The sequence below is a fragment of the Ornithodoros turicata genome, chromosome 1, assembly GCF_037126465.1.
Source record: "Ornithodoros turicata isolate Travis chromosome 1, ASM3712646v1, whole genome shotgun sequence".
Lineage (NCBI taxonomy): Eukaryota > Metazoa > Arthropoda > Arachnida > Ixodida > Argasidae > Ornithodoros > Ornithodoros turicata.
The window spans coordinates 83,267,393-83,279,512 of NC_088201.1; the positions used below are offsets into that span (position 1 = coordinate 83,267,393).

Below are 12,120 nucleotides of genomic sequence, written 5' to 3' on the forward strand. Positions count from 1 at the left end.
GTAGCATCCCAGAGTGCAACGAGAAGCCGGCTACACTCGTCCCGATGGAAAACTGTCGGGAGGGGCCGCTCCTTGTGTTTCCTCCCGACAAGGAGCGGCAAGAGCGGCCACCTTCAGACAAGGATACCGAATCTGCGGGTGCGAAGCGCTGATCATGAGGAGGCAATGGGACAAGTTCCTCTAGACATAAGCTTGCAGAATCCGCTTTAATATTTTATGCAGAAAAACTGTGAACACAAATGAACGAAAAAGAAATGTACCTCTCTTAGTTACTGACTAATACAACAACGCATTGTAATTTTATTACCTATACGCCTGTCACACGGGCAGTCTTTAATGGTCGTTGAAACTAATGGGAATTGAACATGCTCGTGGCGCCACTAAGTGTGTAACCTGTCAACTTCTCAAACAGCATCGGGGTCTGTGCTTCCTGACAGGTTGACACGTTACACGCTTGGTGCCGTCCGAGTGACGCTCTCTCCGATTTCCAGAGAGGGAATTCCGGCGTACGCTCAACATCCATCTTCTGCTCTTACCATGCATTACATGAAAATTGCACAGAAACTACTCTACTAGTTAGCGTCCAATTTTCGGCGTTATCGTCAGTGATGAACGAGGAGTAAAACGGCATTGGGTGATTTCAGGCAGAATCAGGCAGCGTGGTCCGGTCGACCTCTCAGATTTTTTTCGTTCCAATATATATTGAAGCCTAGTGTTTAGGAAGTACATTGGCGAAGGAAATAGCTGGAAATATGTTACAGTTGTTTTTTAAAAATAATAATGTTCAAGACTGACCATTTCGCACACTGCGAATCCTCGCAATTTTGAGGCATCGTATCTTAGTGGCCATTAAGGCCATGCAGTTAATTTTTTTCGCGCTTATTGCCCATGTGCTGCTGTACTGTTTGCTGTATCTTTGAGGTTCTAGGTTTTGCAGGTGTCCAGATAAAAAATCGCGAAGTCGCCTCATTTGCAAAAAAAATCACTTTTTGAAATACGATATAAATACGATATATAATAATATGAAAAATACGCAACCCAAGTTGCGCGTTTTTGCCATACCACCCCTCACTAAACACAGAACGATGTCACCTATGTTAACCCTCTGGTATTTGCAGAAAAGGAGTGACTCCTTTTCTGCAAATACCAGAGGGTTAACATAGGTGAAATCGTTCTGTTCGACTTTAAACGCTCTTTCCATTCATATAAAAGAGATTCTTGGAAAACCTCGGACATACTTCCTAACGCCCGTTTAGTGAGGGGTGGTAAGGCAAAAACGCGCAACTTCGGTTGCGTATTTTTTATATTCGCCCACTCGTGACGTGGTACATATTCATCACGCATGTTGTTCATGATAAGCTCGGATAGCGTAGTGAAAGAAAAAAAAATCACTTCAGAAATGATCGAGGTTCCGTTGCGGACACTCAAAAGCAGGGATGGGCATAAATAGATTTTCTGAGTATTTAACTATAAATACAAAATACTTTGTTGAAAGGGGTATTTAAATACTCTTCATAAATACTTTTCAATATTAGTAGTTATATACAAAATATAAATACAGTATTTAAATACCGTAACTACTGCTATAAATACTTTGAGGAAGATGGCATCTGGAATTACAGAGATAATGATGATCATAACAACAAATCAATAACATTTATTTGTTAGGTTATCATGACGATCTTAATATTAGAAGTTTCTCGAAGACTGCATCTTTTAGGCATCTTCCGTTCGGCCGTACAATCAGTTCCGCAAAGGTGAATAGCATCTCCACAGGTGCCGATGAACAAAGGCTTGTACTAAATTTGACGAAGATGCTTCATACAACAAGGTAGTCGGGTAGACGCGACCGTTGTCCCCAACAACAGTGAAACTCTCGCCATCTAAATGGTTGTCACATACGTATGCTGGCGCAAACACGGTACAACTGTGCCCCAAACTTGCCCTTCTTCGCGAAAGGTCAAATGCTGGGCAATTTTAGGATAGGAGTCAGTATATTCTGTATTTATGGGTATTTATAAAGTAATTACAATAATAAATACCCGAAAATTGGCATTTAAATATAATTATACATTTTTCTAGTTTGTATTTAAATACGAAATATAAATACATGTATTTATATTTTATTTATATTGTATTTATATTATATTTTTAATAGTATTTTAATTACAATGTATTTATATACGGCCCATCCCTGCTCAAAAGTAACCCCATCACAGCAACATGTATGGCGCGGTGTCGAAGCCGCGGTAGGGTTTTATGGCGCCTTTTTTTGACGAAGGTCACACACGAGGTGCGAACTAAGAAGCTGCGCAGTTCCTGCCGGATGGATGAGATCATGTGTCATAAAGCAGTGAAACATAATCCGCTTTCCGAATAGTTATTGGAGAGGCGATCGACAGAAGCGGAGAAAGCGCCTCTTTCCGTCACTCCTGTTGTCTTCATGCGACTTCGTCTAGGCAGAACACATTCTGTTCCTCCTATGTCTGGGAACACAAAAACCTCAGTGCTCCTTTGTAAGGGCGTGCAATGAACAGAGCTCATAGCGCAGACCGTGTGACCGTGTGTTCTGTGCGGACTACGCTGGTAAGCACTGCAGTGCACTCTAAGCAATTTCTTTGTTGTTTCAACAGGAAATCCTAGAAAAAAATAACCCAGGAGCCCCGTTAAATTTTACAGGACATTTGTTTTAGGTAATTTACAGGTCCCTCGCCAAAAAAGAAAAACAAAACAGGGCGGGGATGTTAAAATAACAGAACGCTGGGTTTCCCCAAAATAACAGGAATCCAAATCACTGGTATGCCTTTAACAGGATGGCGTAAAATTTACAGGGGACCTGTTTTAGGCAATTCACAGGCCGTCGCCCAAAAACTAAATAACAGGAAGGGGACGTTAAAATAACAGTAGGTCTGGTTTCCTCGAAATAATGGGGCAATCTAAATCACCCGGTGTGGTCATTTCTTCCCTAATTACTAGCTCCATGCATCCAGAAGCTCAGTTGAACGACCAGGTGAGTGCTTGAAAACGCTTTAGTTCGTCCACAAAAGAGAGCACGTTTTGGGTGACCGTTCCAGGGCCGTGTCTCTTGCCTTTTGTTTTTGACCCAGGAGGAGGATTGATGCTCAGGAAGCACCTGAAAACAAAAATAATCATATCAGGCTGAGGTCACAGGGAATGCAATCAAATGTTCTGCATGTTACCAAAGGCAATCCCTTTTATACAGAAAGCACCATTGATGTCCAGCTAATCCTCAACTGCGTTCACAGACATGCAAGCAATTTTAAGGCACCAGAGACAAAGGCTGTTCCTATGTGGGAACACCATGAAAATTTTGAATGAAGCCTTGACATAAGAAACAGAGTGTAAATATGTCATCTGAGATGACAGGCTACATAATGTATACATGTGTTGCAACATTTATACAGGGTGTCCTTTTTATTGGAAACATTTTTCATAAAAAAATCTAAAAAGGGCAGGCTATTTCTGCTTTTGCATATGACATACACTCCGCGTGGGAAAAAATTAAAAAATAAACTAAAATTCGTTAACTTTTTAATTAGCAGCCTTTGGGAAAACAGCAGAATTGTAGCCCATCCTAAAAAACATCCATACTATTTGTCAAAAATCTCGAAAACCGCGCGTACCGGCAGATATCAAATGCACAATGATCACATGCAAATAAGGTGTAAAGGGAGAAGGCGCTGATCAAACTGCACCAGAAAGGGCGTGCAGACACCACGTGATGAGTCACGCGCTCAAACCTTGCAGAGCGATTGGAGCTGGAGCGCAGATAAGCCGGTCCGATGTGAAAATAAGCCACGCCTTCGAGCGTTGTCAGCTTTTTTTCCGCGCCTTTTTTTACTCCGTTGAAGGCAGTTTGCATGTGGGTTTTTGGCAATGAATTTTGAAGATACGCGAGCTTTTTCCCGATCTTTCTTCGAACGTTATGGACGTTTTTGATGATGGGCTACAATTCTGCTATCTCAGTTTTTCCCAAAAGCTACTAATTAAAAATTTAACGAATTTTAGTTAATTAGTTGTCCAGCAGGTGCACAATACTGACCATAAAGTTCCCGCCGCGCCGTGTGTATCATATGCAAAAGCGGAAATAGCCTGCCCTTTAGATTTTTTTCAGAAAGATGCGTTTCCAATAAAAAAAGACACCCTGTATATGTGCCACGCCCTGCTCAATGACGTTTGACCAAGTTTTCGCTTCTTCTGCTATCAGGTAGTATTTGAAATAATGCTAACAATGCAGTACATCAGGAGTTCACTCTTGCCGTTAAAGAAAATGAAGTGTTGCCTCTACTTGACGTGGATACACTGTTAGAAAAAAAGGTATTAATAAGGTATAATAATGTGCTCTTATACCTCTTTTATACCTTCTGCTTCACATATATACCTTTGGAGGGTATAGAAGAGGTACACATTTCCTATTTATACCTTCAACCCTTCTCGAGGGTATGAAAGAGGTATAAAGGAGAGCTAACGTACCATATTTATACCTCATCACCATGCGTTCATATCCAGTACCAGCAATAGATCACCAGGCTATGCCTTTCACGGATACGATGAGGCTGCTTATTCCTTCTGTTTCTTTATACCTTTATGGTTTTTTATACCTTTATTTCCGCAACGTGCTGTATCACATCATCATTTTTTCTTGAGACGGTATCAGCTAAGTTAAACGGATATTTAACTAAGAAACATACACATCAGTACAGTACTATCTAAATCCACATGGTTAGTTTATGGCTGCATAAAATCTTCATTGCTGGAATGTTGAATCTAGATGTCCTCACCCTTAGGGTTGCGTACCAGACGAAAGCTGCTCCACAGTTTGTCAAGTCGCCACTAGTATATCAGTATATGTTGCTCTGTAAATGTCTGTCTCACGATACATCGTGATACACATATGATGACTGCGCAGAGCGTCTTGCTCCTCGAAAATTTTGTTTAGATTTCAACTCCACATCTTTTTATTTTTTTTAGATGCCGAGTAATGTGCACGAGGTTTTCGTCCTACTTCACAACCATATGCGTTTGCGTGCGTGCCAACCATGCGTTTGCGTGTGTTTGTAATACGTGTGTGTGTGTGTGTGTCAAAAACTTTTCTTCCCTCCAAAGGTGATTTTTCTAGTTCCTTCCTCTAAAAATACTTATGCCTAGGTGTGATGTAACACCATGATGGTACTCGTGCAGACCTTCACAGGGGTATAGAGCTATACCCCTAAAGGTATGGCATATGGCCCTTTGTTGAGGACTATTTTTATACCTGTAACCGAGGTATAAAATAATACCTAAGAAGGGCTAAGTTATTGAGCAGGCGACCTATACCTCTAAAGGTATAGATTTTTCTCTGAGTGTAGGAAGTGTTACAAACGAAATACAGGGCCATGAGAGACGCAAGAGCAGCATTCATATCTGGTACTGCTTTCATGACGACCTGCTGATCTGCAGCAATCATGAATCGCCTAAAAACGTAGGGGCTCCCTAACAGAAAAGAAAATATGGTATGACTGTTATTGATACAGGATGCGACCCAAGCAGCACAATGTACTGAAAGTCGAGTGCAATAGCTGTGGACGGATAGGTGGGAGGCCTTGACAGACTCAGGACACTAAAGAACATTAAGATACATACCGTCCACCCTATTGCACTCGACTTTCAGTACATTGCGCTGCTTGGGGAGGCTCACCAGCTGAAATTATCACAGGGGGCGGAGGCAGCGCAACGTCTTCGATGGTCTTGTCCGCCTGAAAAGGGGCTGAAAGGGAAAATACATCGAGGAGTGTCAGATCACTGGAGTTCAAATGGCAAAGAAGCACTCAACAGGTTGTTCACTTTCGTCATGAACGGGAGCGACCTTCCCTTGAGCGGGACAGCGGATCGTCCCAATCTCGTTTCCAGCTGGCTATCAGCGCCCGATTACAAAGCTCCGCTGTTTAAGATAAGTCTTCGCGCCACTGTGGACCTGGATTAGACTAGTTAACCTCAGAACGGAAATTTACGCCTTCCGCTCCAGCAATTTCGTCATATGGTATCCACGTGGTCCTATTCGTTCTTGTTCACAGTTCTTATCACCTGTTTGAATGAAATAGGCAGCGGGGTTTGGTTGTTCGCGATAAAACGTCGTGCTGAGAGGTATGGTTCCGTGGTTGAGACGAAATTCACAAAGCTTCCCACTCCCAATGACCCACCCAGAGAGGCTGCCGAAGGAAGACATCGTGGCAGCCAGAATATCCAGATTAGCCAACTGATGTCGGCTCTTTAGGTAGACGCAGCTTTTTCATCCCTCAACATTGTAACATCGGTATGGTGAAGATGCAAGTGTTGTTCTGGAAACATCAATTTAGTATGAGAGAACTGATGTTTTGAGGCTGGAACAACATAGATGTGACAAATACATACAAAGCCTCAACTACCTAAGAAATTAACGATGAAAGATGGAAGTCACTGAAAAGGTTAGCCAGCTGTAGGAGTCAAACCCACATCTTCAGGATTACCGGTCCAGGGCTCTACCAATTGAGCTAAGCTAACACGCCTTCCGAGCGACTTCCAGGGTGCGTCATCTGAAGGGACAAACCAGCCACTCTCTCTCACTCATCCTCCTTTCACTCTTACATTTTTGCTCACTCATACAGACATTCATACGACGGGATCGACGCTAGCGGCAACTGTTGAACGTGAGAGAACTGATGTTCGGAGGCTGGAACAACATAGAAGGGACAAATACATACAAGGGCCCCAATGGCCTAAGAAATTAACCACCAATCTCTACCAATTGAGCTAAGCTAACACTTTTTTTTCCACCAGGTAATAACGTTTATTTACAAACATTAAAATAAGCTATGACTGTACAGTGTTAATGAGTGATGTATGATGAATGAATGATGCACACCGTAGCATCCAAATACACAGGATACAAAAAAATACACGGTACACAAACACAGGTTACACAGGTCACATGCAGAGAGTAATAATTTACATACACACAGGATACGAAAAATACATGGTACACAACACACAGGTTAAACACGTCACACACAGAGAGTAATAATTTACATAGAGGACAGCGATTCACACAGATGCTCTAACCACGGTGGTGCTTCCAAATGCTGCATGCAGCATAGCTTCAGCTGCGTTATTTCTACTTTAAAATACTGCATGGGCGACGCCAATGGCTCTTCATTTCTGTCTGCCATACGCAGCTTCCACAAGCAATACATAGCTATCAACATGATAATATCGTAACGTATATCTTCATTCGGATGTAAAGGTAGGAATCTGATTGTATGTGGGTTCAGAGAGAGGCGTTTATTCAGTACTTTAATCTGTATGTCGTCCCAGAAAAACTGTGCTTCCGTACAATCAAGAAAGATGTGGTCAACGGTTTCAGGGACTTTGCAAAACCTGCAGTTGGCAGACCATGGAACATATATGCCTTTCTGTTCCAACCATGCTTTCACAGAGAGCGTTGATGTATGAAGCTTGAAAAAGAATGTTTTCATATTCGGCTTTATGTGCATGCGTTTGACCCTGTGTAAAACGTCCGCCCCAGGCCACTCAGACGGAATTTGCCTGTAAATTGGCACGGGAAACAAGGTATCTATCAAATGGGCTGCCAACACTTCCGTTGAAACCGAAAAGAGGTAATCTGGGGTAAAGCTGACTTTTAGAAAGTTGATGCAGTCCACGACCTCCTGATAAAACCCTGTCAACTGCAAGCCTTGTTCGTGGAAGCCAACATATATATCAGGCATATAGTTGTAGGCTACTGCTCTCTTCACGGCGTCTAATAGGGGGTGCACAGACTGCCTATAAAACCAGAGTCTCATAATTAGCTGCTTTACAAACAAGTGCTGTAGACCTAAACCTCCTTCCTTGACTTTCTTGAAAACGTTTTCTCGGCGCAGTCTTTCAAATGTTGAGCACCATGTCGTGGTGGCAAACACGCGATGGCATGCATGTACGATTTTACGGGAACACTGAAGTACTTGCAAAATGTATACCATTTTCGCCACCAAAAACACATTGCAAACTGAAGCCCGCTGGAATATTGACAGTTCCTTGCCTCTCCAAGTGAATGCATGCTTTTTCATCTTATCAATTCTTTCTGACCACATCCTGTTTGTGTTTCTACTTGCGTGTAATGGCACCCCCAGGTAGTCCGGGTTGCTCGTCTGCCACTTGTTATCGCAAAATATTTCTGGAGTTGAACCCCAAAGCCCACACCATACTCCTAAAGACTTCTCTTTGTTTACTTGAGCTCCAGAAGCTGCACAAAATAAGTCGATCTGCTCCATTATTTTTTCGACACTTCTCTTATCTTTCACCAAGAACGCAACGTCATCTGCATACGCCACAACTTTAACTTCAACACCACCCAGCTGAAAGCCATGAACGTCATACTGACAGATTGCGTGTATACACAACGGTTCTAAGTACAAATCGAAAAGTAAAGGCGATAAAGGACAACCTTGCCGGACCGAAGCTCCAAGCGCAATCGGGGTGGCAATGAATCTATTCACCACAAGGCTCGTTGCAACAAGTTTGTAGCACAACTGGATGTGATTTACAAACCTATCTCCTATGTTGACATGACGCAGCAATGCGAACAGGTATGTATGACAAACTCTATCGAAAGCTTTCGAAAGATCCAACTGTAGCCTCGCCACATGCCCACACTCACATCTGCACCAATCCAACACCGTACGAACTAGATGTATATTGGTTTATATTCTTCTATTCTTGATGGCACACGTTTGATGTTCCCCTACTAGATGGGGCAACACAAATTGCACACGTGCAGCAAGCACTTTAGCAAAAATTTTGTAGTCAACATTGCAGAGGGTAATAGGCCTATAGTCAGTCACTTTCGGAGTGGACCCCTCAGCTATTTTCTTCGGGATTAATACAGTGTGCGACCTCCGAAAACTAAGAGAAAAAATGCCCTTTTCCTCCGCTTCTGCATAAAGATTAAGTAAAACAGGCGTGAGCAGCTCTACGTACTTCTTGTAGAACTCTGCTCCCAAGCCATCCGGCCCGGGAGTGCGGTTGAAAGCTAACTCTTTGATTGCACACTGTATGTCTGTTGCTGCAGTGTCCGACCCTAACATTTCTTTCTCCTCCTCACTTAGCTTTGGCATGGTTGCAATGTACCTATTTATCAAACCCTCATCGACTTTTCGTGCTGTTTGTCCAAACAAACTCTTATAGTAATCGACGAATATCTCCCTCACTTTCTCAGAGTCACCTACTACTTTACCCCCGTGCTCTAAACTTTCAATGCGCCTACTACGCGTCTGCTTCCTCTCTGTTGCCAAATAGCTTTTGTTTGGCGTTTCATCCGGCAAATATCTCTTTGTTCGACATCTAACTCTTGCGCCTTCATACCTATGTTCGCTGAAAAGGTCGAGCCGGAGCTCGATTTCCTTTATATCGTCAAAACATGTGCCTAGGTTTTTCGCCTCAAGCTGGTACCAGACTGCGATGAGCTTCTTTCAATTTGGTTTCTTCACACATTCCTTGATATGCTATTATATTACTCCTCTCAATCGCGTAACCTCTAACCTCCTGCTTGAAGATTTCCCACTTTTCGGCCCAGCCTAAGGGATTCTCGGCAAGACATGCAAGCTTTCGTCGTATGTAATCATCGAAAACAGAGTCCTGTAAAAGCTTCGAATTCATTTTCCATAGCTTCCACGTCTTTGGAGTGCGTTTTGCCGTTTCGGGACTTCCAATTGTTGCCACTACGAGACAATGATCGCTGAAGTGGACTGGGAAGACTTGGTATTTCGTCACCTCTCTGAGTTTGTTGGCGGAATAGTATATGCGATCCAATCTAGCGTGTGAGTTCCTTTGAAAATGTGTGTATTTAATTGTGTCTGGTGTACTATATTCTGCAGCATCAATCAAATTATGAGTTTCTACAATGTACAGCGTGTATGCTATAAAAGGTCAGTCACATTTTCGCGCGTTGCGCGGTACCTACTTGACAGACAGACTTCCGCTGCCGCAGAGTGAAGAAGTTACGGCAGGAAACCCTACAAAAAATCGTCGATATCAGGCACTGCGTAACAAAATAGATACGGCCACGCAAACTTTCGTCTTCATGCATTTCCTATGCGCTATACCGACGTAAACACGCCAGTCTGTCGATAGTTGTTTGTAGCTTCCGCATGGGGCGCTAGTGACGTTGAATCCGAAACAAACTCATGTGGGCGCGTATTTCTGTTATGCACGGTACGTACCCGTGGTACTCATTGAGATTTACGTTTAACGGAGCTTGATACGATTTGTTTTAGAGGTTTTCTGCACATGTTGTGGCTCGCATGCCGCTTCCTAGCGAAACATGTCTGCTTGTTCTCTTAGCAGACGACAGTCTGTTTGCAATTGCTTTGTTGCGAGAACGACACTTTTAGCCGCCCTTCTAACGTTTTTATTTCATTCATTTTGTGTCTCTATACAGTTTCATTGGACTCTATTATTCCTGTTATTATATTTGTTCGTGTTCCATTTGTTTCTGTCGTATTTTGTATCCTTTGTGCCTTGCTGTGCGCCAGTTGACGGTTCAGGAGCTACACATGTGGATTCAACGTCACTAGCGCCCCATGCGGAAGCTACAAACAACTATCGACAGACTGGCGTGTTTACGTCGGTATAGCGCATAGGAAATGCATGAAGACGAAAGTTTGCGTGGCCGTATTTATTTTGTTACGCAGTGCATGATATCGACGATTTTTTGTAGGGTTTCCTGCCGTAACTTCTTCACTCTGCGGCAGCGGAAGTCTGTCTGTCAAGTAGGTATCGCGCCACACGCGAAAATGTGACTGACCTTTTATAGCATACACCCTGTATTGCAGACACTCGGCACTATCATCTTCAAGATTTCGGAACGTGCTTCTGTCACTCGCTGAGAGGACGCAATTAAAATCTCCCAGAAACACCATGTTATATTGGTCATCAAAATATTGTCTGGTCGATTCGAAGAACGCACAGCGTTGATTCTTGTCATTTGGAGCATATACGACTAAAAACCTCCAAAGTTCCCCCCAATGTCTACATCTAGCATTGCTGACCTACCATCTGCATCTACGGCACGGTATACATGGGTATAGGAAAGACTTCTCTTAATGAAAAGCATGACACCAGCAGAATATCCAATGGAATGGCTAACGAGCACTTCGTATTGATTCATGAAATACTGCGATAGCATTTGTTCGGTGTCCCGCTGCGACTCAATTTTTGTCTCTTGAATAGCAAGAATGTCAATTTGAGGAAAACCATCCAGTAGCCTTCTGAGTTGGTATTGTTTCTTTTTAGAGTTCAACCCTATAACATTAAGGGTTGCAATGACCAAATGACCCACAGCCATGATTTCTATGCTTCAATAGTGATTATGTATTTACTTATCAAATCAAATCACTTATGAAATCACTTTAGTGAACTGAGAGAGCAGCTTAAGCTTACCGACTTTGGAGGAATCTAGTTGCGCATCCTGCTAACACAACACTGAGGTAGCCAATCTCCCCAACACACTATGCTGACAAAAACCCAATATCGTCAAGAACAGAGCGGTCCACTTCAACAATCTTCGGAGGCATTGTCGCCGGCGCCGACTTCCTTCCCTTCTTCCTCTTTGGTGTGATCCAGAAATCATCTTATATCTGTTCGGTCGCTTCATTTTCAGATCCTTCTAAACCCGACGAGGCTGTATCTTGACGCTCCTGGAGAACGCTTTTCTCCTCTTCTTGTTGAGAGTCACCCATTGCTGGAGCAATGGGCGTGCCTGCTTGGGAAGCTACTGTCGCCGCAGCAGGTGCAGCAGCAGACGAAGGAACAGGAGCGGCAACAGGTACAGCTCCATCAGCATCGTCGTCGCATTCCATGTTGTGCTGACTGTCCTGGCTTCCATGTTGTTGACGAACCCTTGACGCGTATGTCACAACGCACTCATCTTCCTCGTGTCCAAAACGGCGACACGTTTTGCACCAAGGGGTGTGATATTGCTTCCTAATGTGCCCCACGCCTTTACACCGTAGGCACAATGGCGGTCGCCCTGGTATTGCCACAAGAACTTGACAGCCGCACACATACATCTGGTGCGGCAAGCTGTCC

General features: G+C 43.3%; 1 long non-coding RNA gene across 2 annotated transcripts; it reads right to left on the minus strand.

The window, feature by feature from the left end:
• Positions 1-3,011: 3,011 nt before the first annotated feature.
• LOC135401654 (uncharacterized) lies at positions 3,012-11,637 on the minus strand. 2 transcript variants are annotated; one of them, XR_010424875.1, is made up of 4 exons: positions 11,473-11,637; positions 6,201-6,338; positions 5,699-5,767; positions 3,012-3,133 (listed from the first exon to the last, which is right to left on the minus strand). It is a non-coding gene; the product is annotated as an uncharacterized LOC135401654 (long non-coding RNA). The 2 variants fall into 2 exon arrangements; XR_010424876.1 differs by lacking the exon at positions 3,012-3,133 and adding an exon at positions 5,373-5,493.
• Between the last annotated feature and the right edge of the window lie 483 nt (positions 11,638-12,120).